Here is a 27,099-nt window from a genome sequence, read left to right as displayed (position 1 = left end):
GTGTGGCCATTCATCATAGGCCTCCTCTTGGAAAGGCAAAGAAGGTTGCATTATACTAGGTAAAGCTTATCATTTGCATCTGCCAAGATCCATGCATTTCCCCTCCCTCCCTGCCCTGCAGCCCCCAGCAACTTCCCTCCCCCCTTCTTTTTCCCTCTCTTGTGGGTTTTCAATAGTGTGTGCTTTTTTCTTTTTCCCCTTCTTTCTCGTCAAGACAGGGTTGTCTCTCTGGGTGGAAAAAGGCAGTGTGTTCGTGGAGTGCAGCTGCATTTCAAAGGTACTTTGTTGGCGAGTTATGAATTTGCCTTTGCTACTGTGGGGAAACAGGCAGATTCTTTGCCTCCCGCCCTCCCCAAATTGAAATTGATGTTATTTCTCTGCCAGTGGTACCCAAGGAAATGTTTTGTTCCATTTCCTCCCCTTTCAGGCTGAGCCCTATTTATGTTGGGAGCTGGGGCCCTGCCACTGAGAATCATTGTCATTACCACCAGCGTCTGAGGCTGGCCAAATTCAGCAGCTGTGGTTTCATGCCTACCCTCACCAAGGTTTATTTCCTTGACAACATGTTCTTGTTTGGACCAACTTTCTTAGCCTTTCTCTCGTTGTTCCCCCCACAACCCTACCCCCGCCCTTCCTGAAATCACCCTTACAGTTGCATGGAGCTTAAAATTAAAAAGGAAAAAGTGCAGGTGCGTGTGTGTGCGTGCGTGTGTGCATATGTGTGTGCGAGTGTGTGTGCATATGTGCGTGCGTGTGTGCATATGTGTGTGCGTGAGCGTGCATGAATGTGTGTGCATTTGTGTGTATGGGTGTGTGTGTGTGTGTTTGTGTGTGTATGGGTGTGTGCGTGTGTGCGCATGTTTGTGTGTGTGTGTATGTGCGTTGGAGGCAATGGGCAGAGGATTGGAGCTGGAAAGGAGATAAAGGCCCTGGAAGTTAGAACAAGGATACAGGGAGGCCAGCGAATGGGGTGAAGGGTGGGAAGTTTCCCCATAAGTAACGGGATCAAATTAATTACTATTTTGGTGGCCGCCACTCTTCTCCACCCCAAGCCAGGCAAGGCTCACCCTCGGCCCTGCCCGCCCCAGCATTTCAAATGGAATACCTAGGTGGCCCAGGGGGACCCCTGACCCCTATATCCTGTTCCTTTCTGCCTGCTTTGCTACTTTTCTCCTTGATAAAAGGAGAGAGTGGGAGATAATTAACAAAAAACATGGCCCCAGGACAATGAAACAACTGGCCTTGGCCGGCCAGAAATGTATCCTGGTTTTCTAGGTGAACTTTCTCCCATCAATCTTTCCTTTAACCTCTCTGTTCGTGGAAGCAATAGGAACACCCCGCCCCTCCCCTGAGCAAATGCTTTCTTTTGACTGGAAACAAAACAGGGGCTCCGCGAAGGCTGAGGTGAAATCTGGGTGGCATGGGCGCCGCACAATGGGGCCGCTGTTCCCCGGCCCGGGCTTGTGTTTTACAACAGGGGAGGGGCGGGCGTGAATGGTCTGATGATTGGAACAATCCCCCCGATTCAGGCCTACAAACGCATCTTCTGTTCCACACCGAGGGGACAGAAAGGAGAAAAGTGACAAAGAATGTGGGGCGGGGAGAATTAAAACAAAATCTCTCCTATCCTACATATTCCAGAAAGTGGCTCTAAGGAGAGAGCCTTCAGGAGGCCTCAGCCACATCTGAATGGCTTTCTCCGGCCTCTGATTTATTGATGAAGCTGAAGCAACTTGCTGGAGAAAGGCTTGGGGGCTTCTTTGTCTCCAAGATGAAGTACAATAGGCCACAGGGCGGAGATCTCTTGTGATGCTCTCAGGTCCTGCTTTTCTCTTGCCCTCTCCTCCCTCAAATACCAGCAGCCGTGACAAACGATTGGTGGTGTGCCTGGGAGAGCCGGTGACAAGACTGGGCCACTTGAGGTCTCCTTAAGAGGGTATTATGGTCAGGGCGACGTTTGTGCTGTGAAGATGGCACACTCCATTTTGTTAATGGCTCTCATCGGCCCAGATAATCGCCCCCCTGCCTGGCTGTCAGGGGCGCAGGCGGCCAATTCATGGCGCCCTTGGAGAAAGTGCCCTTTCCGTGGCGACCAAGATGGAGACATTGTGTTCACCTCCTTGAGCAGAGGGGAAGGTGACCACCAGGGCAACCTGCCTTGTAAATTACCCTGAAAACAAGAGATACAGTGCCTCCTCGGCCTGGGACCCCCACCAGTAAATTATGGCCAGGCTGTGGAGCAGAGCCCAAGAGAGACTGGGTGCTGGAGCGTTCCTCCCCCAAACCCCACGAGCGACTAAGAGGCCTCTGGGTCCGGAAGGGGCTGCGGGGCTAGTTGGCATCCTGAGTAGATGGGAGCCTAGAGCATCCCAAAGGGTTCCCGCTGTGTTTTCAGGGAGAGTCCAGAGCCAGACCCTCTTGCCTCACAAATTTGCCAGGAGATTTCACCCAGGTCCTCTGTGGCTTCATACCCATGTCTTCCTGCACTTTTCTGTCTGCCAGCCTCCAGCCTTAGACATCATCAGAGAGAAAAAAAAGAAGAGAAATGAAAAGGATGGAGGGAGGGAGGGAGGGAGGGAGGGAGGGAAGGGGAGATAGAGAAAGGAGGGAAGAAGGAGGGAGGAAGAAGAGGAGAGGGAGCCAGGGGAGAAAAGAAGTAAAAAAAGAAAGAGGAAGAGAGGAAGAGACAGAGAAAGAAAAAGAAGAAAGAAAGAAAGAAAGAAAGAAAGAGAGAGAGAGAGAGAGGGAGGGAGGGAGGGAGGGAGGGAAGGAGGGAGGGAGGGAGGGAAGAAGGAAGGAAGGGAAGGAAGGAAAAAAGGAAGAAAGGAAGGAAAAGAAAATAAAGGAGAGAAAGAGGGAAGGAAGGAAGGAAAGAAAGAGAGACAGAAGGAAAGAGGAAGAAAGAAAAGAAAAGAAAGGAAGGAGGAAAGGAGGCGAGGAAGGAAAGAAGGAAGGAAACCGCCATGATTAATAGCTAAGAATGAGGGAGGGTTGAGGGTGATTTTACTAAAACTAGTTTCCCACTCTTGATTTAAACTCTGAAGAAGCTCACTTTATATATAACATATATAATACCAAATATAATAGCTCACTGCTGCTGGCCCCCAGCTGGGAAGGACATCTCCTTATACGTGTCAGGCACCTTGTAACTTGGTGTATCAAGTTATTTACCAAAATTAATGTTCCAAGTAATAGATATCTTTCCCACTCCTTTAAAGCCACAAGTTTTCAAAAATATCCATCATACTTCCTCAAATGCATCGCACACATCCTCAGTTCCAAACAGAAGATACCAAATTGAATTGCACTTTTTTTAATTGACTCAGGCTCAAATAAAATAGAATGTGCAAAAGTGCTCTGTAAACCCTAAAGCACAATGCACCCGCAGGCTATTCTTCTTCCTCTCAATGACTGTGCCCTCCCGCCTCACGACCCTGAGGATGATGGTCTGGGAGGTTTGGTGTCTGCTTTTACAGCTTTTCTGTGTCCTCCAGCTGTCACTTTAGCTTGTGGGGGCACCTTGCCGTCATTCTACTCTGCTGTTTCTATTGGCTTGTGAAACCTGTTAACAAGGTGTAACAAGAATAAGTGTCAAAACTCTGGCTTTGTTATCCTGGGCAAATTATTTAATTTCTGTGTACCTGTAAAAGGAAATGGAAATAATACTTACTCCAGGATATTACTGAGAAGGTTAAATGAAATAATATACATCAAGCACCCAATGGGGATTGGAGTATAATAAATATGCAATAAATATGAGTTATTATTAAAATGATAGCTTAGTATTATTAGGAACGAAATATTTTTTCCTGTGACAGTCATGAATTTCAATGATTGCATTTGGTACAATAGGAAGATCTTTAATTTTTGTTTGCTTCTTTCCAGTTTCTTGACTTAATCCTATATCATAAGGTGGCTAAACAGTGTGCTTTGAGAAATGGAAGTGTCATGTTATTATGAAGCCCGTTCAGAAGGGAGCAGAGATTTGACCAAGAAAACAAGTTCTGAGCCTAGCCCACCCAGAGATTGGACTAAATTTATCGGTTGAGAAGATTTTCTGAAGTGCACAAACCCCGATCTGTAGCTCTCTTGTGGTCCATCTCCCTTCATCCTCATGTCTGCATTTCACTGAGAAGTTACTTTTCAGTGAAGAATCACAATGACAACACAATAGCTGTCACCCTTGGAGCACCTACCACGCAACAGGCTCGATGCTCAGAGCTTTATTTACATGCTGTTTTTTTGTAGCCTCACCAGTGAGTTTCTTTCTGAAGGTCCATAAGATGCTGGAGGCTCATTCATTTTCCCATAAGGTGCTGACTCCCAGGGAGGTAAAGGATGTGCCTGGACTCACCTGGCTGGCTAAAAGGGTCCACATTGCCTAACTCCCAATTTGGTGCTTTTGCTACTACCCTGTGTCACATTCTTCTTGGTCCAGCCTCCTGGATTCACTGTGAGTCTCACAGGAGGCACATTGTTTCTGCATCTTGGCGAAGGAAAGGCCGGCAGATGTGGGGAAGGCCCAGGGTCAGACCTGCCTCTGTTGGAGCACCCCAAGGATAATAACCCTTAGATGAGGAGAGGACAGGGGACCAAGCAACTGTCACGCTTCCCCAAGTTACAGTTTATTTTTCCATTGGCTGCATAATTTTGTTTTATTGCTAATACATGACTGGTGTCAATGAATCTCCACTTCTAGAAAGAACCACTGTTGAAACTTCATCCTGTATATTTTTATCAAAATACACACACACACACATGAGTGAGATCATAAACTTGAAAACATTTGTTTGTCTGTCTGTTTTTTCATGAGCAGGAGAGTGCAGTGTTTAAGAATATGGGCTTTGGAGTATTTTACGTTTGGAGTACTTCCTTTCTCTCCCCTCCCCTTCCCTCCCCTCCCCTCCCCTCCCCTTCCTTCCCCTTCCCTCCCCACAGACCATGCTGAGGAACAAATGTGTTAATATCTGTGATATATTTACAACAGCATCTGGCACACAAATATGTATTAGACAAGTGAAGTTTTTTGGTCATAAATAAAACAAAATATGGTTTTATATATCAATACACACAACTTTATTAATACAAAAAGATCAACCTTTGCTTTCTCAAAGACTATACTATATTCCATTCTATCATTATTTATTGAATTAATTTTCTAATGATGGACATTTAGCTTTTTCCAACTTTTGATATCATAAACAATGATGCAACAAACATCCTTATGTATATTAATAATAATATAGACATTTTATCATACATAAATACATATATACATATCTTAACATTATGTTATTAATAATATACATATTTTAATGTCTGTCTTATTATTTCCTTTGAATAAATTCCTAAGAAATAGAGTTACTAGATTAAAAGATGATATAACTAGTCTGTGCTCCAGAAAGATTAGATGAAATGGTATTTCCACCAAACCCTCACCAATGCATCTCATTATCGTTTTTGTCATCTTTGGCAGTCTGAGAAGAAAAATAAAAGAGGGGTCTCGTTTTGATTTGCATACAGTTGATTAAAAGCGAGACTGAGCATCTTTTCACGTGTTTTGTTCACATCCTCTGTCCATTATTCTACCGAGGTCATTATTAAAATTATTATCACTTTGTCCCGTATGTTGCAAGTATTTGTGCCAGTTTGTAGGTTGTCTTTTAACCTCGTTTCTGGCCCCTTGTGCCATATAAAGCAAGGGTGGAGGGAGCAACTTGGAGACAGCATCGTTTCAGCACACACAGGGAAGCCAAGTCTTTCTTATTTATGAATTTTTAAATTTTTATTTATTTGTTTGTTTTTGTAGAGATGGGGTCTCACTGTATTGCCAGGCTGGTCTTGAACTCCTGTCCTCAAGCGATCCTCCCTCCGCAGCCTCCCAAAGTGCTGGGATTACAGGTAGCTTAATTCATGGCTAGGGGTCCACCAGGATCCCTAGCATAGGAGCATACAGGGAGGGGTGTCATTCCAAGCAAACAGACAACCAGGTTGGATCCAAAGGCCTATAAAATACCTAAAGCCATCAACTTCCTTCTGTCAATGAAATCGAGATAAATTTATCACCTGAGTCCTATACAAGGCTATAGGTCCCTTCTGCCCCCCTTCTTAATTTATCACCTGAGTCCTACACAAAGACATAGGTCCCATCTCTTTCTCCTCTCCTTTCCTCTTCTCTCCTCTCCTCTTCCCTCCCCTCCCCTCCCCTGCCTTCCCCTCCCCTCCCCCTCCCCTGCTGTCCCCTCCCTTCCCCTCCCCTCCCCTCCCAGCAACGGTATGTCTGGTGTCCAGGATACAGGGTATTGGGGACAGCGTATGGAGTAGGGAGCAGAGAAAGCAAGTCTTCGGAGGCTGGTTACAGTAAACAAGCAAGTTGCTTGAGTCAGCAAATAAGCAAATATACCAAGGCTGGTGAGAGGCAGGTTGCTCACTGTCAATGAATGGATTTACAAAGACCCTAGCCCTCTGGGTGGGCTAGGCTCAGAACTTTAGGGAGAAGACTGGAAAGAACCCAAAAGTGTTGAATTAGAACTATTATTAAATAATAATTTAAAAATATATATTTGAGTATTTTGTGTGTATATATAAAACAGACATACAGCATATATACATAGAGCAATGCCTATATCTGTATATATGTATATATAACACACAGACATACAGATAGATCTAGAAATTGTTATAGATGGGTACATGTATCTGTAAATGGACACTTACACGTTCACATATGTACTTGCTTTGTCCCTGAGACAAAGACTCCTCAGTAACAATGAACCAACTAAGCACTCAGATCTTGGTTTCTAAATACCCACACCAAAAGCAGAAAAAGCTCTATAGAGAATGAGTGATTCAGGGTTGGAGAGAATGAGTGATACAGGTCTCTTAGTCCACTTGCAAGCTATAAAGGAATACCTGGGGCTGGGTAATTTATAAAGAAAATAGCTCTATCTGGCTCAAGATTCTGCAGGCTGTACAAGAAGCATGGTGCCAGCATCTGCTTCCAGTGGGGACTTCAGGGAGCTTCTACTCAAGGTGGAAGGCAAAGGGAGCGGACATCACATGGTGAGAGAGGAAAGAGGAGGAGAGAGGAGGAGACGCTAGGAGCTTTATAACAGTCAGATTCACAGCAACTAAGAGTGAGAACTCACTCTACCCCATGAGAGTGGCACCAAGCCATTCACGAGGGATATGCCCCCAGGACCCAAACACCTCCCACAGGGCCTCACCTCCAACACAGGGGATCAAAGTTCAGCATGAGACTTACCAGAGCCAAACAAACCGTATCCAAACCATAGCAACAGGGTACAAATAAAACGAGCCTGGAACACACAATTGTGTCATGAAAAGTCATGAAAGGCTCAAAGAATGGTAGAGATACGCCCACAGGATGCAGAAGCCAGCTTGAACAGGCTCCCACTGGCCAGAGCCAGGATAACTTGGGAATCAAAATAAATAATCATAATATCGGGTTATAATATATTGAATAAGAGTCCAAGTGTCTGTACTGATATAAATGAATGAATAAATAAACGAGGAAGAAAGGAAACCATTTTTTTGCTAATAGTAGAATGCTTGTTAACAAATGTAAAAGGAACCACGCCCGTCTAACTTTTTTTTTTTTAAGTACAGACAGGGTTTTGCCATGTTGGCCAGGTTGGTCTTGTACTCCTGACCATAAGTGATCCTCCCAGCCTCCCAAAGTGCTGGGATCACAGGCATGAGCCATCGTGCCTGGCCCAATTTCTGTTGTTTTAAGTGACATAGTTTGTAGTCCTTTGTTACAGTAGCCCTAGGAAACGAATCCAACATTTTTCTAAAAACATGCAAATGGCCAGTAAGCGCATGGAGATGCCCAGCATCATCAGCCATCAGAGTGAATCAAATCAAAGCCACAGTCAGCAAGCACTCGCACCCCCATGACTGCTAGAACCAAACAGCCAGGGAATAACTAGTGCCAGCGAGAATGTGGAGCAGTTGGAACCCTCATACATTGCTTGTGGGAAAGAAACAGTGCAGCTGCCTTGGGAAATAGTCTGACAGCTCCTCAGATGGCTAAACATAGAGTCACCATATGACCCAGCAATTCCACTCCTAGGTATATACCCAAGGGGAATGAACACATGTATGCACACAGCTTTCCCATGTAGGATGTCATCATTGATACAGCCTCATCCTCCACCCCACAGACCCCACTCAAATTTTGCCAAATATCCCCATAAAGTCTCTCATTCCTCGCTGGTCCAGAATCCCATTCGGGGGCCTGTACTACATGAAGTAGTACATATGTCATGGGAACATACGTATCCCATAAGAAAGCTGGGAGGCTTAAAACAACAAAAATTAGGCCAGGCACGATGTATCCACTTGTGCGTGAATGTTCATAGCAGCATTATTTATAGCCCAAAAGCCCCACCTCCTAATGTCATCCCATTGGGCATTAGATTTCAACATATGGATTTTCGGGGCATACAAGCATTCAGTCTATATCACTCCTCCCATTTTTAATAATAATATTGGATATATTGATTCACTGTCTCCTGACATCCGTTCCTGCAAATGTGACATCTGTTCTCCGTTTAAGTTTTATTTGTATTTGTCTTCTTTCTAAAATCTCATAAGATCGCTCTATCTTTGCATTTCATTACATTACGACCAAGTGAAGATTCATTTGTCATGGTGCAGCATTGATTGTAAACATGGTAGCAGAGAACTTACATTAATTCTGTGTCTTTCTTTAATTCTAAAAGTTCTCACCTGAGTTTTCTACGTATCTCCATCTAAAACACTTATGAGGTGTATGTTGGAGCCTCTCAACCAGTTTTCTAAGTCGCTTAACTGCTCTTGCATAGTTTTTATTCTCTTTATCTCTCTGAGATGCATTCTGGGTGAATTATTGAGCATTGTTAACTAATTCCCTTCTCAGTTGCATTGAGTATGGAGCTTGATTTTATGTCTTCAGTATTGTATTTCAATAACCATATTTTTCATTCCAAGGATTTTTTATTTTGTTCATGTTCACCTGTGCTTCTTCCATTTCTGCCACTGTTTGTTTCCTAATTTCTCATCCTTCATTTCTGGGAGAACCTAAACCACATTTTTTAGAAAGTCATTTTTCTATTTTGCTGTTATTTTCATTTCTCTAGGAATTCATTCTCCAGGTTGTTGATTTTTAAAGACTTGTTGCTCTTTCTTAACATTTGCTTCCTTCATTCCTTTTGAAATCTTAGTTCGTAGAGTTATCTTAAAGAGGAGTCTCCTTTCCTTGCTTTCTGTGATACCCCTTGCTGCCATCACACACATCTCATGTTCCCCAGACCAGAACCAGAGGTTACATGGCAGCTGGGGCTAGGGGGATGTGGAGGTTCCTGCTGGTAGCTTGGCCTAGGGCATGGCTGTGAGGTCCCTCTGCCTCCTCCCACCTCCCCGGGTGTACAGTTACCTAGCGGCTATAGTCCCAGATTGGTAGCAATCTTTAGTCTCCAGCATTCTAAAGTCTCAGTCTTTAGTTTCAAGCCTGTCTCTGGTCACCTGCCACACCTGGGACACCTGTAGTCCTTCTTATACCACAGGAGTTGAGCTTGTAACTGCCTTTCCTGTATCCAGACCCGGAAGCCAGCAGACTTGTGGATTCAGCCTCACCTCCATGTTGAGTTTCTCTTGTTTCTTGCCCAAGGACATGCTACTTACCCAATTTTGATATCAACTATGCATTTTAAGTATCATTCCTTAAGTTTTTTTCCTGTCCTATCACTTCTATATATTAGAATGAAATGGAGTTGAAGGGCCTCAGTGCATGAAATTACAATGCTATAATCCTGGGACTTGCCATTCACTTTCACCTTGAATTTCTTTACATCTAACTTCAATTGTCTTGTATTTGCTGTATTGTTTGAAACCCTCTTAAATCCTTCCAATAACTAGGAATGGGATACATACCTTGTTAGTCCCCTGTGGCTGCAGTAATGAAGTACCAGAAACTAAGTGGCTTAGAACAACAGAAATCTTGTCCCACAGTTCTGGAGGCCAGAGTCTGAGATGGAGGTGTCAGCAGGGCCACACTTCCTGTGAAATCGGCACTGAAACTTCCTCTGAAACAAGCACCTGAATGCTTCCAAGTGGACTGGTTAATCATCTCTGCTTAAGGAAAAGAAGGCAGAGGGCCCAGGGGTATGATCTTCCTAAGGTGACACAGCAAGTCAATTGCAAAATGGAGACGGGGTAACATTAGGTGAAATGAGTAAAATTATCAGGTGAAAAAAGTCTATCAACTGGGCACCGTGGCTCACCCCTGTCATCCCAGCACTTTGGGAAGTCGAGGCAGGTGGCTCACTTGAGCCCAGGAGTTTGAGACCAGCCTGGACAACATGGCAAGACCCTGTCTCTACAAAAAAATACAAAAATTCATCGGGCATGGTGATGTGCACCTGTAGCCCCAGCTACTCGGGAGACGGAGGTGGGAGGATCACTTGAGCCCAGGAGGTCAAGGCTGCAGTGAGCCAAGATTGTGCAACTGCACTCCAGCCTGGGTAACAGAGTGAGACGCTGTCTCAAAGAAAAAAAAAAGTCTATCACTTGTGCAAAGGGGGCACAGTTTGCTTAAACAATGGGGAGAAGTTAGCTTAATTTTATACAAATATGTTTAATTACTTAAGGCAACCCATCTATGTATCTATATCTACAAATATATAGGTAGAAGTTTTATGCATATGATATAGTATGATATATGTCTATATCCAGCTACCTATCTGTATATATATTTTGCTAGACCGTATGACAAATGTCAAACCTAAGATGAATCCACAGCTATTCAAAATAGCAGCCTTATTTAAAATACGGGAGAAATAAAACCACCCACAAAGTTTAATTAGTGAATGTCCTTACCAGTCTGGCTTCTCTAGCAAGGAGTAAGTTGAAAATCCCTAACTGTTTCCCTGCAATCCTTCATTTCTCACCTGGTGGGGCAGAAGGCAGATCTTGTCAAAGACAGCCATGAACATACTACGCGATTCACCGGGAGACTCCTCCAGCACCTTGACCTGCAAATTTCCAAAGGAGCTGCTCTGCTGTCAGCTCTCCCCTAGAGGATGCCCCAGGGGGCAGGGCACAGCACCACATCTTTGCTCTCTGGGGTTCACTTGTCCAGGGCTTGGAGCCTGCAGGAAAAGAGGCTGCGTATCCGGCAAACCCATCTCTGCCAAACTAGCATTTCAATCCCCCAGCCCTGCATGTCTGCCTCGTGACAAAGCTATTTCTGAGTTTATATCTCTCAGGGCACGATTTTGATTTTCAGTTTTAGAGCCCTGAGTGATGGGTTGTCTCAGCTGGTCCTCAAATCTCTTTCCTTTGTGTTTTTGTTGCTGTTGTTGTTGTTATTTGTTTTTTTGTTTGTTTATTTTTGTTTTTGTAGCTCTAGACCTCTATGATTCTACTCTGTCAAAAAGAATCTACAAAGTCCCCTCCTTTCAGTTGGGTAAAATCCAGGGACCTGTTGGTACCTGATCCATTTTGAGAAACACAAGCCCCTGGAAGACATTTGCCCCGCTGTGGGGAGCCACTCTCTGGAGCAGTTCACTATTTGTAGGATGGTGAGGACAGAGGAAGGGGACAGGGTGAAGTCTTAACTCATGCTCACATCCGAACAGACTTTTTTAATCGCAAGTAGCATCCATTCAGTTTCTCTACTCAGCTTCAAAGGCCTCGTAAGGCTCCCATTACCATTGTGTGGCTGGTAATTCTGTGTCACAACTAATTACCGCCTAATAGCTGTCACGGATGCAGAGTCTCCAGTTTAAAAGCGAAGTTGATTTCTTCCTGCATTCAGACCTCATCTGCCCCTGAGTGGTGCAGATTACATGAGGTAATACGGCAGTTATTTCTACCTGCTGCAGTTCATCAGCTCCATCTCCAGCTGAGGTAGCTGCCCCTCCCCCTTGGACAAAGATTATTTGTCATTAAAATGCTCAGGCTCACTCACACTCTCTTTTTTCAATCTGGATGTTGCCTACACTTTGAGAAAGGTTTTTGAAGAAAGATTAGCAGGATTAGGAAAGGTTCACATATGTTCAGCTTCACTCTTGGTATTCAAGACATCACAACCCTGTACCACCCAGGAAGCACAAGAAAATGGAGCTTAGGCAGAGGCTGGGAGGGGCTGGGAGGTGAGAGGGAAGCTGTGTGGCTCCCCCACCAATAATACAAAACTGAAGTCAAATGCAAATCTGGGGGTGTTTTATGCTGGGAAATTCCCAGGTGGTTTCCTAGAATTTTTTTTAATTAATTTTTTTACTTCCATAGGTTATTGGGGAACGGTGTTTGGTTGCATGAGTAAGTTCTTTAGTGGTGATTTGTGAGCTTTTGGTGCACCCATTACCCGAGCAGTATACACTGGACCCAATTTGTGGTCTTTTATCCCTCACCCCCTTCCCACCCTTGCCCCCTGAGTCCCCAAAGTCCATTGTGTCATTCTTATGTCTTTGCATCCTCATAGCTTAGCTCCCACTTATGAGTGAGAACATACGATGCTTGGTTTTCCATTCCTGAGTTATTTTACTTAGAATAATAGTCTCCAACCTCATCCAGGTTACTTCGAATGTCATTAATTCATTTCTTTTTATGGCTGACTACTTTTCCATTATATATATGTATATCATATATATATCATATGTATATCATATATATCATATGTGTATCATATATATCGTATGTATATCATATATGTATCACGGTTTCTTTATCCACTCGATTGGTGAGCATTTGGGTTGGTTCCACGATTTTGCAATTGTGAATTGTGTGGCTATAAACATGTATATGCAAGTATCTTTTTTGTATAATGACTTATTTTTCTCTGGGTAGATATCCAGTAGTGGGCTTACTGGATCAAATGGTAGATCTACTTTTAGTTCTTTAACGAATCTCCACACTGTCTTCCATAGTGGATGTACTAGTTTACATTCCCACCAGCAGTGTAGGAGTGTTCCCTTTTCACCACACCCACGCCAACATCTATTATTTTTTGGTTTCTTGATTATGGCCATTCTTGCAGGAGTGAGGTGGAATTGCATTGTGGTTTTGATTTGCATTTCCCTGATCGTTATTGATGTTGAGCCGTTTTTCATATGTTTGTTGGCCATTTGTATATCTTCTTTTAAGAATTGTCTGTCCATGTCTTTAGCCCACTTTTTGAAGGGACAATTTGTTTGTTTATTTCTTGCTAATGTGTTTGAGTCGGTTGTAGATTCTGGATATTAGTCCTTTGTCAGAGGTATAGATTGTGAAGATTTTCTCCCACTCTGTGGGTTGTCTGTTTACTCTGGTGACTGTTCCTTTTGCTGTGCAAAAGCTCTTTAGTTTAATTAAATCCCAGCTATTTATTTTTGTTTTTATTGCATTTTCTTTGGGGTTCTTGGTCATGAAATCCTTGCCTAAGCCAATGTCTAGAAGGGGTTTTCCAATGTTATCTTCCAGAATTTTTACAGTTTCAGGTCTTAGATTTAAGTCCTTGATCCATCTTGAGTTTATTTTTGTATAAGGTGAGAGATGGAACTCTTGTTTTTAGCACTGTTTTCTTTTCTCTTCCTGTGTGATTATTTGTCTCCTTTTCAGAGCCTGGCCAGCAAAGGAGAAGTGATGTGTCAGAGGCGGGACTCAACAACTTGGCCTTGAGGCAGGTTCTAAGAGCTATGCTCAACCCAACAGCTGACCCTTGGTATTCCTTCTGTCTACTTTTTCTTGCCTTAGTCACCTTCTCAAGGGCACCAAATGAAGGAAGGGTCATGGCTCCTGGAGCCTGTGAGAAAAACCTGTTTCCAAGTTGGAATATTTCATCGAGTTAAACTTCTAATCAGTCTGTACTGATCACTGGGTGTCTTAGTCCATTTGGGCTGCTCTAACAAAATATCTTAGACTAGGTAATTTACAAATAATAGAAGTTTATTTCTCACAGTTCTGGAGGCTGGAAAGTTTAAGATCAAGGTGCCAGCCAATTTTGTGTCTGGTGAAACCTCCATCTCTGTTCCACAGAGGGCACCTGTTGCTGTGTCCCCAGATGGCAGAAGGGCAAAAAGGAACTAACAGACTCCCTCAAACCCTTTTATAAGAACACTAATCCCATCCATGAAAGTGGAGCCCTCATGACATAAACCACCTCTTAAAGGCCCCATCTCTTAATACTATGGCAGTGGGGATTAAGTTTCAACATGAATTGAAGGACAGAGGCAAACACTCAAACTGTAGCACTGAGTACCAAGAAGAATTAAAAAGGGGAAAAGAAATGGCTAGGTAGTCTCAGAATCTTCCCAAATCTCCCCATAAAATAGAAACAGCAACTAGAATAGCAAAGCCCAAAGAGCCATGGACAGTATCCACAACAGAACTGATAGAGAGGTAATCTTCCCAGACACCAAATACTAACAGGTCTGGGCAAAGCATTTACAGTTCAAGAACTGAATGGTAGCAGCATTGGTGCCGGAAGAAGACAAGTGATAAAAACTGTGATTCTGAAGATACTGAGAGCTTGGGAATCACACAATCACCTGCAGGTATTCACCAGCGGGCACAGCAAGACCATCTGAGTACAGCAACCCAAACCAGGAGAGTTATCTGAAAACCCAATACATGATTAAGCATAAGAGACTGTGATACAATAAGGTCTGATGGTGTCGGGGTGATTTCAGCTCCATATGCTCTCAAAGTGAACAGAGTCCCTGCCAATACAAAGCCTTGCGCTGATGAGTATCTAGGCAGATCACTAAAGGCAAGGAAAAAAGATCCAGATAAATGGGATGGGGGGTGGGCAAAGCAGAAGAGGCAGCTCTCAAAATCTTTGGAGATTTTTGTTTTATTTCCTTGCGAGAGGAACAGGAGAGGGAGCTCTAGAGCCTTTGAACTAGAAAGGTTGCCCCAGCATACCCTTCACTCCTAAAAGTATAGGAAAATTCATTTCATTTAGAAAATAAACAACAGAAAAGCATTGTGGTAAAAACGTATAAAAAGTTAGCCAGGAAAAAAGAAAAGAAAGAGCAGAATAAAATTCCTACAAACGATGAAAGCGTGTCCGAAAGGAACGCCCACAAAACATTTCAAATGTTATCAAACAACTTAAAGAAAATTAAGAAAATGATAGAAGCTATGAAAGAACAACATACCACAGAATCAGAAAAAAGCTCTGAAGTAAGGTGACTGGAGAAAAAAAGTTTGAAAAGAGGGATGGCACAGTTTAGAAAATAACTAGAAATATAAAAAGAAAGGACTGGAGAAAGACACAGATGAAAGAAATTGTAGAAATACGAAGGACAGAGGAGCATGTTAAATGACACCGTGGGACGTGATGAAATCCAGACTGGAAAGTTCTAAGTCAAATGGCTTGATTTTTTCAACAACAAAAATGGAGGGGTTAAAAATAAAGAAAGAAGAGGAAGTGTATAAAGAAAAGAGATTTATAAGTTATTTCAAGCAAATGCAAAGTAGGAATCTTATTTCAGTTCTGGTTCAAACAATCAATTTTTTAAAATATAAAGCAACCAGGAAAATATAAACATGACAATATTTAATATTAAGGGATTAATATTTTTAAGTATAATAAAAATATTGTGATTGCTTTTTTAAAATTATGATTATCTATTAGAGATGCATACAGTACTTAATGTCTAGGCTCACTACAAATTATCCAGGAACAGTGGGAATAGAGGCAGATATAGAAGAACAAGATTATCTTGTATTGATATATATCGAAGCTGGTTGATGAGTACTTGATTGTTCTTTGTATTATACTCTCTACTTTTGACTGTCTGAATATCACTGTAATTCAAAGCTTAATGAACAAACAAATAATAAGGGAAGTCTTAGAGCTTGGCATCCACCAGGAAGGAATACCTTATGCTTCTTTCCTGAGCGGGCTGTGCTACCTGGAGAGGGTTTCAATATATGTAGACATACCTTGTAACCCATCCCCTTCAGACCTTCTTCCCATTCAAGTGTTCCAGTATATTTTTCCCTAAACTGAACTAGATGTGTTACTCCATCACTTGCTAGAATATAAGATCTATGAAGGTAAGAATTTGTCAATTGTGTTACCATTGTATCTCCAGGACCTAGAATAGTGCCTGGCACATAATAGGCCTTCTGTAAATATTTGTTGTTTAATGGAGTGAATCGTCATGACTGATCCCAGGACATAATCCCGGGCTGTAACTACCACTGTGTGTCTTTTCTTGGAGAAAGGAGGGAGAATTCTTTACTTTGTAATGACCTAAGCTTGGGTTAGCTGCAGAAGTGGCTTCTAAAATGTAAGATAAACAATGTCTGACCTTGTAGCATTGAGGACTTTAGGCAGCTGCTCAGCTGCTGAAGGTGCCACAAGGTGTGAAAGAACTGAACAATGTGACTAATGACTGCTTCCCTTTGCAGGGTATCCAGTATCCAGTATTCAGCCAATGGGCCTTACTTAGGATATCGTGTTAAATATGTTGGTAATTGATGGAATAAATAAATGTAAATTTTATATATTGTTTATTTACATAGGTGATATTACAAAATATGTATTTGGCCTTCCTCCCTGTTTCCTGGCTTACGGCACTTAACATCCTTGGACTCTTCAAAGTGGTGTGTTTTGTTTGTAGGGAAAAGAAAGACAGATCAGACTTACTGTACCTATGTAGAAAAGGAAGACATAAGAAATTCCATCTTGATCTGTACCAAGGAAATTTTTTCGCCTTGAGATGCTGTTAATCTGTAACTTTAGCCCCAACCCTGTGCTCACAGAAACATGTGCTGTATGGAATCAAGGTTTAAGGGATCTAGGACTGTGCAGGATGTGCCTTGATAACAGTATGTTTGCCGGCAGTGTGCTCGGTAAAAGTCATCGCCATTCTCCATTCTCGATCAACCAGGGGCACAATGCACTGCGGAAAGCCACAGGGACCTCTGCCTGGGAAAGCTGGGTATTGTCCAAGGTTTTCCTCACTGAGACAGCCTGAGATATGGCCTCATGGGAAGGGAAAGACCTGACCATCCCCCAGCCCGGCACCCATAAAGGGTCTGTGCTAAGGAGGAGTAGTAAAAGAAGAAGGCCTGTTGCAGTTGAGATGAGAGGAAGGCCTCCATCTCCTGCATGTCCCTGAGAATGCAATGTCTCGGTGTAAAACCCGATCGTACATTCGTTCTATTCTGAGATAGGAGAAAACTGCCCTGTGGCTGGAGGCAAGATATGCTGGCGGTAATGCTGTTCTGTTGCTCTTTGCTACACTGAGATGTTTGGGTGGAGAGAAGCATAAATCTGGCCTACATGCACGTCCAGGCATAGTACCTTCCCTTGAACTTATTTGTGACACAGATTCTTTTGCTCACATGTTTTCCTGCTGACCTTCTCCCCACTATCACCCTGTTCTTCTGCCACATTCCCCTTGCCGAGATAGTGAAAATACTAATCAATCAATACTGAGGGAACTCAGAGACCAGTGCCGGTGCAGGTCCTCCGTATGCTGAGCACCGGCCCCCTGGGTCCACTGTTCTTCCTCTATACTTTGTCTCTGTGTCTTATTTCTTTTCTCAGTCTCTCATCCCACCTGATGAGAAATACCCACAGGTGTGGAGGGGCTGGCCCCCTTCATTGTTGAAGCTAATGAGTTGAGTGGTGGCTGGGGGCCTGTAGGTAGCTTCAGGAAGGGGGTTGGTCACTAAAAAGATCAGTGCAGGTTTACAGTCGGGACTTTGAGCCCAAGCTCCAACCCCTGAGGAGGAGAGAGGGGTTGAAGGTTAAGATGATTTCCAATGACCAGGGATTTATCCAGTCTGCCTACATACTGAATCTGCCATAAAAACCCCAAAGGAACGAGTTTGGAGAGCTTCCCAGTAGCTGAACAGGTTGCAGTTCCTCAAGGGTGGAGTGCCTGGGGAGGGCATGAAAGCACTATGTCCCTTCACCCATACTGATAAGGTTTAGCTGTGTCCCCACTCAAATCTCATCTTGAATTGTAGCTCCCACAATTCCCACGTGTCACAGGAGGGACCCAGTGGGAGGTAATTGAATCATGGGGGTGAATCTTTCGTATGTTGTTCTCATGATAGTGAGTAAGTCTCACGAGATCTGATGGCTTTATAAAGAGGAGTTCCCCTGCACAAGTTCTCTTTCATTGCCTGCTGCCATCCATGTAAGCCGTGACTTGCTCCTCCACACCTTCTGCTGTGATTGTCAGGCCTCCCCAGACATGTGGAACTGTGAGTCCATTAAACCTCTTTCCTTTATAAATTACCCAGCCTTGGGTATGTCTTTATTAGCAATGTGAGAACAGACTAATACACACGCCTTGTCCTGTGGTCTCTTCATCTGTATCCTTTGTAATTCTTTTGTAACGTCTTTTATAATAAACCAGTAAAGTGTTTCCCTGAGTTCTGTGAGCCACTCTAGCAAATTAATCAAATTCAAGGAAGGGTTTTGGGAACCCCCAATTTACAGCCAATTGTCAGAGGCACAAGTAAACAACTTGAGGCTTGGAATTGATGTTGGAAGTGGGGAGCAGTCATGTGGGGCTGAGTGCTCAACCTGTAGGATCTGACACTATTTCCAGGTAGATAGTATCAAAATTGAACTGAGTTCCAGGATGACACTCAGCTGATATCTGCTACAGAATTGATTACTTGCTTCATGTGTAGGGAGAAACTCCCACATGTTTGGTTACAGAGTCTTCTGTGTTGATTGTTGTGGTGTGACGTCAGAGGAAAAACAGTTTATTTTTCCCTACAGAACATCATTATTTGGTTGGTTGGTTTGCTTCATCAACGAGCATACTTAAAAACTAAGTGTAGCTCTTGCACAGTTTTAGTTGAGAAAGAGTATGTTACAATGGAAAATGTAAAATTTTTCAAACTAGACAGAGCTTAGTTCAAATCCTGGTCCTGAAAGTTAGCTGTTAATGTTATAGAATGTTTATTAATCATTTTGTGTCCCTATTTTCTTAATAATAAAATAGGACTATTAATATTCTCTACAGACCAATATCCCTCCTGAATATAGACATAACAATTTAAATTCAGTAATAGGTAGAAAAGATAATACATCATAACCAAGTGGGGGTTATGCCAGGGATGCAAGGTTGGTTTAAATTTTGAAAAGAAATAGATGTAATTCATCATATTAACAGATTAGAAAGGAAAAACCATATGATCAGCTTAATAAATGTAAAAAAGGCATTTGACAGAATTCAACATACATTCCTGATAGAAACTCACAAACCCTAGGAATAGAAGGGACATTCCTCAATCTGACAAAGGAAATTTATGAATAAAACCAACAGTTTACATCATGTTTAATAATGAAGAATGAATACTTTCCCCTAAGATTGGGAATCAAGCAAGAATATCTGTTTTTACCCCTCCTAATCGATATTGTGGTAAAGATTCTACCAATGGGGAAAAGGCAAGAAAAAGAAATAAAAGACATTCACATAGGAAAGGAAGAAATAAATATGTCCTTTTTTGACTGACTTATTCCTTAAAGATGATCATGGATGTAGAAAATCCTAAATAATCTATTAAACAAGACTATTAGACCTAACAAGTGAACTTAGCAAGGTTGCAGGATACAAGGTCAATATTTTAAAAATCAATTGTATTTCTATATACAACAAATAGTTGGGAATTAATACCTTCTATGACATCATAAAAATGTTTAGGTATAAATCTGATGAAAGATGTGGAGGGTCTATACACTGAAAACTTCAAAACGCTTCTGAGAGAAACTAAAGAAGTCCTAAATAAATGGAGAAGTATACCATATTTATGGATCAGAAGACTCAGGCTTGTTAAGATGTAAATTCTCCCCAAATCGATCTATAGATTCCACAAAATCCCAGCAGTTTTTTAAAAATAAAAATTGACAAGCTGATTCTCTCTCTCTCTCTCTCACACACACACACACACACCACCGCACACCACACACACACACACACACACACACACACACACACACTCTCTCTCTCTCTCTCTCCTTTTCTATCCATCTATTGGGCCATATGCACAAAGACCTGGACTGTTCTATAGCAAATATTAACTCTGGTTATGGTAGGATTTCAGATAATTTGCTGTTTCCCTCTTACATTTTTCTTTCTTGCTCAAATTTTGTAAATGAATATTTCTGATGTTAATAATAAATCACTATTCTAAGAAATGTTCCTCTCACAGTTTGCCTGCTTTATCTTTGCCATAAATAATTGCTAATCAATCTTGAAAGGACAGACAAGTAAATATTGAATTGAAGAGTCTCAAAGGGAATCCTGCACAATATACTCTCAAAGTACGGTACAGGAGTCATTTCAACCTTAATCTCTTTCCTTACATGGAGTCATTTGGGACAGAATCAACCAGTGATTTCTCTTATTGAAGGATTAGGCCATGTTGTTAATAAAGTAGCAATCTAGACAATTAAAACTAAATAAGTATTCTCTTGTCAATTCCTAGGTAAGTGATTTCTGGTCATTTGAGAGTAAAAAATGCTCATCAATAGTTTTGTCACTTTATTTAAGCTGCCTTAAGAGTTAGGATTATGTTTGACCCAGAAAACCTTACCAGTGTGGTCGAGACCCCTAAGAGGGTTATTGTCCTCACATAGCAAGAAATCAGGAGGTAAGCAGTATAGGGCTAAAGTGGTTGCTTGACCAGCAATGTCCACTGGGACTCGGACTGGCTTGCTCTTCCCGCTCTGCCAATCTTAACTTGAGGCTTTCCTCCTCTTAGTTGTAAAATGGCTGCTGCTGCTCCGTGTATGATGCCTGCATTGCAGGCAGGAAGAGAGAAAAGAACCACAAGTCTTTTCCTCTCAATCTTTTGTGTTTTTGTCTGGGAATAGATGCTACTCTTTGGATTTCTGCCACCATTATATTGGCTAGAATGGGTCACATGGCCACCCTTCACTACAAGGGAGTCTGGGAAGTTGGACATTTTAATATGGCCACAATGGCACCTCAAAAAAAATAAAAATAAATAAAAATAAGGTCTTTGTTAGAAAGGAAGAAAAAGGAATGGTATTTGGGTAGGCAATCAAGAAGTCAGCTACACTGTCTAAAATGTTGCCTGTATTTCATTTTTAGTTTAAAAGTACAAACAAAAATGCCCGGAAAGAGATGTTTGATGTGCGTTCTTGGAAGAATGGCATGAGGAGTGCCACACTGAAGTTAGAGCGTAAGGCCATTTCCTATCAGTCCTTGAGCAAAATCTGAGCTTTATTTCCTTTACTTGATGTGGGATTAATAATACATAACCAGTGTAAAACTCACATAATTACAAATTCCACTGGATAGATAAATAGTATTATTGTTGAATATTCCTAAAGTTTCCCATGAGTCATGGAATAAAAAGTGAGACGACTAAAAGTTAATTATGCTTGTTTAGTTGTTTTTTTTTTTTAATAAATTGGTTTTGTTTCTCAGCTCATTTCATAGACAATTTGAGGCAGCCAACAATGCCAATACATATAGTAAAAAATAAATATAGATTTTTAAGTGGAATTAAAGAATATGAGCCAATGTGAGCTAAAATAAAAATATAAGAATTTTTAGTCTAAGCTTTCTGCCCACCAAAGTATGAAGGGAATATAGAACAATTTACATAATAGTCATTATCAGAGGAAAACATATCTCATCAGTAGATGTAAGTTTTCTTCATTGTAAAACAGATGTTTACATACTTGAAATCCTGTCTTTCAAAGGTAATCCTGGCATTTAGTTCAGTGCCTGATGAAAAGAATGCCCTGGGTAAATATTTATTGGATGGATAGATCCAAGATCTCTCTTCCAGCTACTTTGAAATATATGATATATTGTTGCTAACTATTGTCACTGCTATCGAACATTAGAATTTATACCTTTTATCTAACTACAGGTTTTTACCCATTGTCCAACCCATGGATAGCTGGATACATGGAAATGGAATAAAACCCTGCTATGTACATTATCTGATTTCTCCTTATTAAAAATTACCATTTTTTGGAGAACAGGAACAGCTTTCTACTGAATGCTATAAACTCTCTCTCCAGAAAAATGAATATATACACAGAAGTCTGCATATCATATAAAGGGGCTGAGAGATTCCCTGAAACTCATTCACAGATCACCTTGGGGGCTAATAGGTTTCAGCTGAGCAACTGTTTTTCATCAGCACTGCAGGAGACAGTATAATGTAGCAAATAAAATACCATCCGAGGCATCGGATAGACCTGTCTGAATCCACTTGCTGGCTGGGTGAGAAAAAGAAAAGTTATAAAACCTTTCTGAGCTTCAGTTTTCACAACTGTAAAATGTAGATAAAATGCCTACCTTATAGACTTGTTGGGAAAATTAAATGGCATAGTATATTTCTAGCAGTTAGCATAGCACTTGGTACATACAAAGCCCTCAATAAATTAATACCAAAAATAATTCCCATTTACTGAGTACTTCCATAGGGCAGCACCTTGATGTCATTCCATCTTTATCTCAACCCTGCATATTTGATCATCACATCATTACTCCAGTTTTATAGATGAAGCTGAATCATAGAGGTTCTGAAATTTGCCGAAGTTCACACAGCCAGTAAATTACAGAAACAGAAGATGAGCCCAGGTTTTTCAGTACCAAGAATGCTAATATCAGGTTCTGTCTGTTTTTCAAGCCATTTTCTTCCACTTGTCTTCTGGTAGCTCACATCTGTGACTCCACAAAGGACAGGGAAGAAGAGAAGCATCACACAGGCTGGAAAAATTTAATACCTACTGCCAGACCTCTAGTCACTGGTCTAGACTTATGGCCAAGGAGTGGCTGACACATTGAGATACACATCTTTTATCCTCAGCTGTCATTGGTTTAGTGGGGAGGCTCTCAGTCTGGCTAAACACAGGGAAAGCTGCAGCTACCTCTCCCATTAAAATAATTTGAAATCTTTTTTTTTTTTTTTTGAGAAGGGGTCTCACTGTGTTGCCCAGGCTGGAGTGCAGTGGCACAATCTCAGCTCACTGCAACCTCCGCCTCCCAGGTTCAAATGACTCTCCTGCCTCAGCCTCCTGAGTAGCTGGGATTACAGATGTGCACAACCATGCTTGGCTAATTTTTGTATTTTTAGTAGAGACGGGGTTTCACGATGTTGGTAAGGCTGGTCTCGAACTCCTGACCTCATGATCCGCCCGCCTCGGCCTCCCAAAGTGCTGGGATTATAGGCATGAGCCACCGCGCCCAGCCAATAATTTGAATTATTTATGCCAGGTTAGCAACCCATATGCCACAATGTAATTGACAACTGTATCTTGTAGCCTGCCTAGCATCCACCCCGCCTTCTAGTTGCCTGCATCTCATTTCCTTTTAACCATACTACCTTCCCAGGCACAGCCCATGCACATCTGAAAAAGCGAACTCTACCCTCCACTCCTGAATGGGCCCTGATTGGTGAGTCCAATCAGCACATCCCATCCTCCTGGCCACAGTGACTGGCTCAATGAAAAATAACCTGAATCCAGCCAATGGAAAGTTAGGAGAGGTTTACTGGGAACTTAACAGGAATACAAGTGCTTGCTCTTCTCATAAAACTGTCAGGAGCGGCTGGGCACAGTGGCTTACACCTGTAATCCCAGCGCATTGGGAGGTTGAGGCAGGAGGATTTCTTGAGCCCAGGAATTGGAGGCTACAGTGAGTTAAGATGATTGTGCCACTGTACTCCAGCCTGGGTGACAGAGTGAGACCCCATCTCTTAAATAAATACGTAAATGCACAAAATTTCTATTATAGTACTTTTAAATTACAGCACATAGTGTATGTGTATCTATTACAGCAGTTACTGTATTTGTTCTTCTGACAATGTCCCTAAGTAGACTACTGTCTACACCTATTGTCTTAACCATTTTTCTATGCTCAGGGCCTAATGCTGGTAGCATTTAACAGCTAGTGAAGAGATGAATGAACACATCTACATCCCTGCCAACACTTTGTAGTTTCTGGGGCTTTTATTATAGTGGCCATCCTGCTGGGTATGGGGTGATATCTCATTGTAGGTTTGATTTCCACATCGCTGATGATTAGTCACGTGGGCATCTTTTCAGATACTTGTTGGCCATTCATATATCATCTTTGGAGACATGTCTATTCAAGTCCTCTGTCCATTTTAAAATCACATATCCTTTATCTTTTTAATCCCATCTGAGTTGGGTTTTTTTTCCCTCATCACTAAGAGATTCCAAATTGTCATGTTATGATGTTTTCCATGGCGAGCAATAGAACCTCCCACTGAGGAGTCTGACTTTTAGTTGTGATTTTTCAGGGCTGGCTGTGGGCAACTACAAGGCTGTACCTGGCAGGCCTTATGGGGAGGCTCCCACTCCACACCAGACCTGGCACAGCCAGGGCACTGGCAGTCCCAGAAGGGAGCAGTGGTCAAGGTCTCAGGACCGTGGCTGGCCATGCAGTTACATGGACCCGTGTTCCCAGCCCTGTACCTGCATTCCCGGGTCTCTGTGTCCAAGACCTTCTTCAGGCACCCTGCCAAGGCCTCCTTATGGGGGAATGATATGGTTTGGCTGTGTCCCTACCCACATCTCCTCTTGAATTATAGCCCCACAATTCCCATATGTTGTGGAAAGGACCAGGTGAGAGGTAACTGAACCATGAAGACAGGTCTTTCCTTTGCTGTTCTCATGATAGTGAACAAGTCTCATGAGATCTGATGGTTTTATAAAGGGGAGTTTCCCAGCACAGTTTCTCTTCTCTTGTCTGCTGCCATGTGAGACGTACCTTTTACCTTCCACCGTGATTGGGAGGCCTCCCCAGCCATGTGGAACTGTGAGTCCACTAAACCTCTTTCTTTCATAAATTGGCCAGTCTGGGGTACGTCTTTATCAGCAGCGTGAGAACGGACTAATACAGGAAAGGAGGGAGAAACCTTGGAGATGTTTCCCTGTGACTCTGGCTCAGCATTCAGTGCTTTTTCTCACTGAGCCCTTCTCCCTTACCCCTAAGGTCCATACAACTCCCAGAGTCATTTGTTTGGGTCTCCACATCTGCATGAATCCACTGACCCTCCACAGAACTGAAGGTAGCCAGTTCTAGCTCCCTAATTGGGAGGGGGTGGGGGCAATCACCTCTCCCCAACCCTCAGTGCATTTGGGTCCAGTGAGGCTGGACTTCACCCATCCCAGGGGTTGACGTGCGGTCTGGGGCTGGCCAGCCAGTTCCTTGTGACTGGTGTGGAACCAACACATGTCCTCCCCTGGGCCAGGAGGAGTCAACCCTGGCAGTCTTTGGAAGGGAAAATTCTCTTTCTGCTGAGAGGCCTGGGCTGGTGGTGTGGGAGCCTTGTGCTGCTGGCAGAAGAGAAGCAGCCTCTAGGAAAGCAGAGACAAGTCAGAGTCAGACTCGCAGCAACAGCTAGCAGGCACCCGGGGCTAGCCAAGCTCAAGTCGCCCACAAACCCCTCCTTTTCCTCAAGCTGTTTCAACTGGGCATCTGTCATTTACAAGAGAAGAAACTCTTTTTAATGTATGCAAGAAAAACTTATTGGGCATCAATTATGTGCCAGGAACTAGAAATACAGCAATTATCACGATGGGTGCAGCCTCTGCATCCACAGAACTTACGGTTATTTACTAGGAATTCTGATTAAGACAAGCACTTTGTACATGCCAGGGGTTGAGTTTGAAAATGCATCATGTTTTGTATTATTCAGAATTTCTTAACCTCCAGAAAGACAGGGGCCATGAAGCCTGTTTTGCCTGTAGTATATGGCTGAGTAGGTGCTACACAAATATTTTTAAGTCAACAAATTGACTAACCTAAGGAATAAGTCCTCTTTTGCATATGAGGAAATTGAGGTGCCTAGGTGGTATGTGAACCCAGTGCTTTTAGACCCCAAACCCATTCTCCAAAATTTCACGTGATACTGCCTCATAGTCACGTTTGCTGCACAGTTCAGGCATTGTCCCGTAGTCAGTTCACAATGTGTAAGTCCACTGCCCTGAGCTCACTAAGGGCACCATCATGGCTGGGCCAAAATGATTGCTGATGATAAGCCAGCCGTGATGGTAGGTGGGACCCGCCATCGCTGTTAGGTGGGACCAGACACTGGGACTCTGCAGGGCCATCGCCCGGGATCTTTCAGTCCACTATGTGCATTTGTCTGGGCCAGACAGACCTGCACTTGACTCCTGTACCTACTAGCTATGCTACCTTGGGCAACTTTTTTTTTTTTTCCAACAATTTTGTGCCTTGGTTTCCTCATCTGTAAAATGCAGATGATACTACTACCCACCTTAAAGTCGTGTTCATTTTTTCACTCAAGAAGCATTTCTTGAGTTCCTACCATGTCCCGGTTATGGCTGGAAGATGAGCGACAAGGAGGGTGAGTATTTGCGAAGTGTGCAAGTCCCTTGGGTGGGTTCTATACATCTGAGTTTGAGAACCACTGTGTCCGAGGCTGTAGTAGGAGGGTGCGGTGAGGTTGCCCAGGCACATTTCAGGGCTCAGGGCAATGGTGTGCTGGGAAATGTTCGACAACTGGTTCTCCAAGGGAAAAACATCCACCAGTTTCCATGGTGGACATGCGCCTGTCCTGGCCAATTTCAAGTTACCGAATGTGGAGTGGGGAAAAGATCCCCTCCATTGGTTCTCCAAGGCAGAGCCAGCCTCCTCCGGCACCAAGTGGTCCTCGGGACCTCTGAGAAGTGGGTGGCAGTTTTATTGCTAGAGGGTAAACCAAAGATTCCTTCAAGAGAGTGCCAAATGGGGAAGAGTGCAGCCCCCAGACGAGTAATTAACTTGAGGCTTTACCAAGACGTTCTGCTTAACTTGGTGCAGGCTGAGATGCTGGGACAGCTGGAAGATGCAAACTGGATACTCCATGGAGGCTGTTTGGCTCGGGCCTCAGTTTCTCTCGTTGGGTCATCTCTACATGGCTGCTTTAGCAGAATCATGAGAAAGAAGTCATTGTTTTTGTTTTAAGCCACTGACTTGTGGCGTAGTTTATCCCACAGCAACACATAACTACGGTAAGGGAGTTTCCCCCGGAACTTAGATTGTCACATCTACGTTGTGGGCTTGTGCAAGATCAGGATAGTCATCTACTATGTCCCAATGCTTAGACCTGTTTGCAAGA

General features: G+C 42.8%; 1 long non-coding RNA gene across 1 annotated transcript; it reads left to right on the top strand.

Annotated features, from left to right (window-relative positions):
• Positions 1-26,831, top strand: LOC114676819 (uncharacterized). The gene is made up of 3 exons (XR_003727896.2): positions 1-59; positions 215-277; positions 26,802-26,831. It is a non-coding gene; the product is annotated as an uncharacterized LOC114676819 (long non-coding RNA).
• The last annotated feature ends 268 nt before the right edge of the window (positions 26,832-27,099 follow it).

The sequence above is a fragment of the Macaca mulatta genome, chromosome 3, assembly GCF_049350105.2.
Source record: "Macaca mulatta isolate MMU2019108-1 chromosome 3, T2T-MMU8v2.0, whole genome shotgun sequence".
Classification (NCBI taxonomy): Eukaryota; Metazoa; Chordata; class Mammalia; order Primates; family Cercopithecidae; genus Macaca; species Macaca mulatta.
This window is presented reverse-complemented; position numbering and strand designations above follow the sequence as displayed.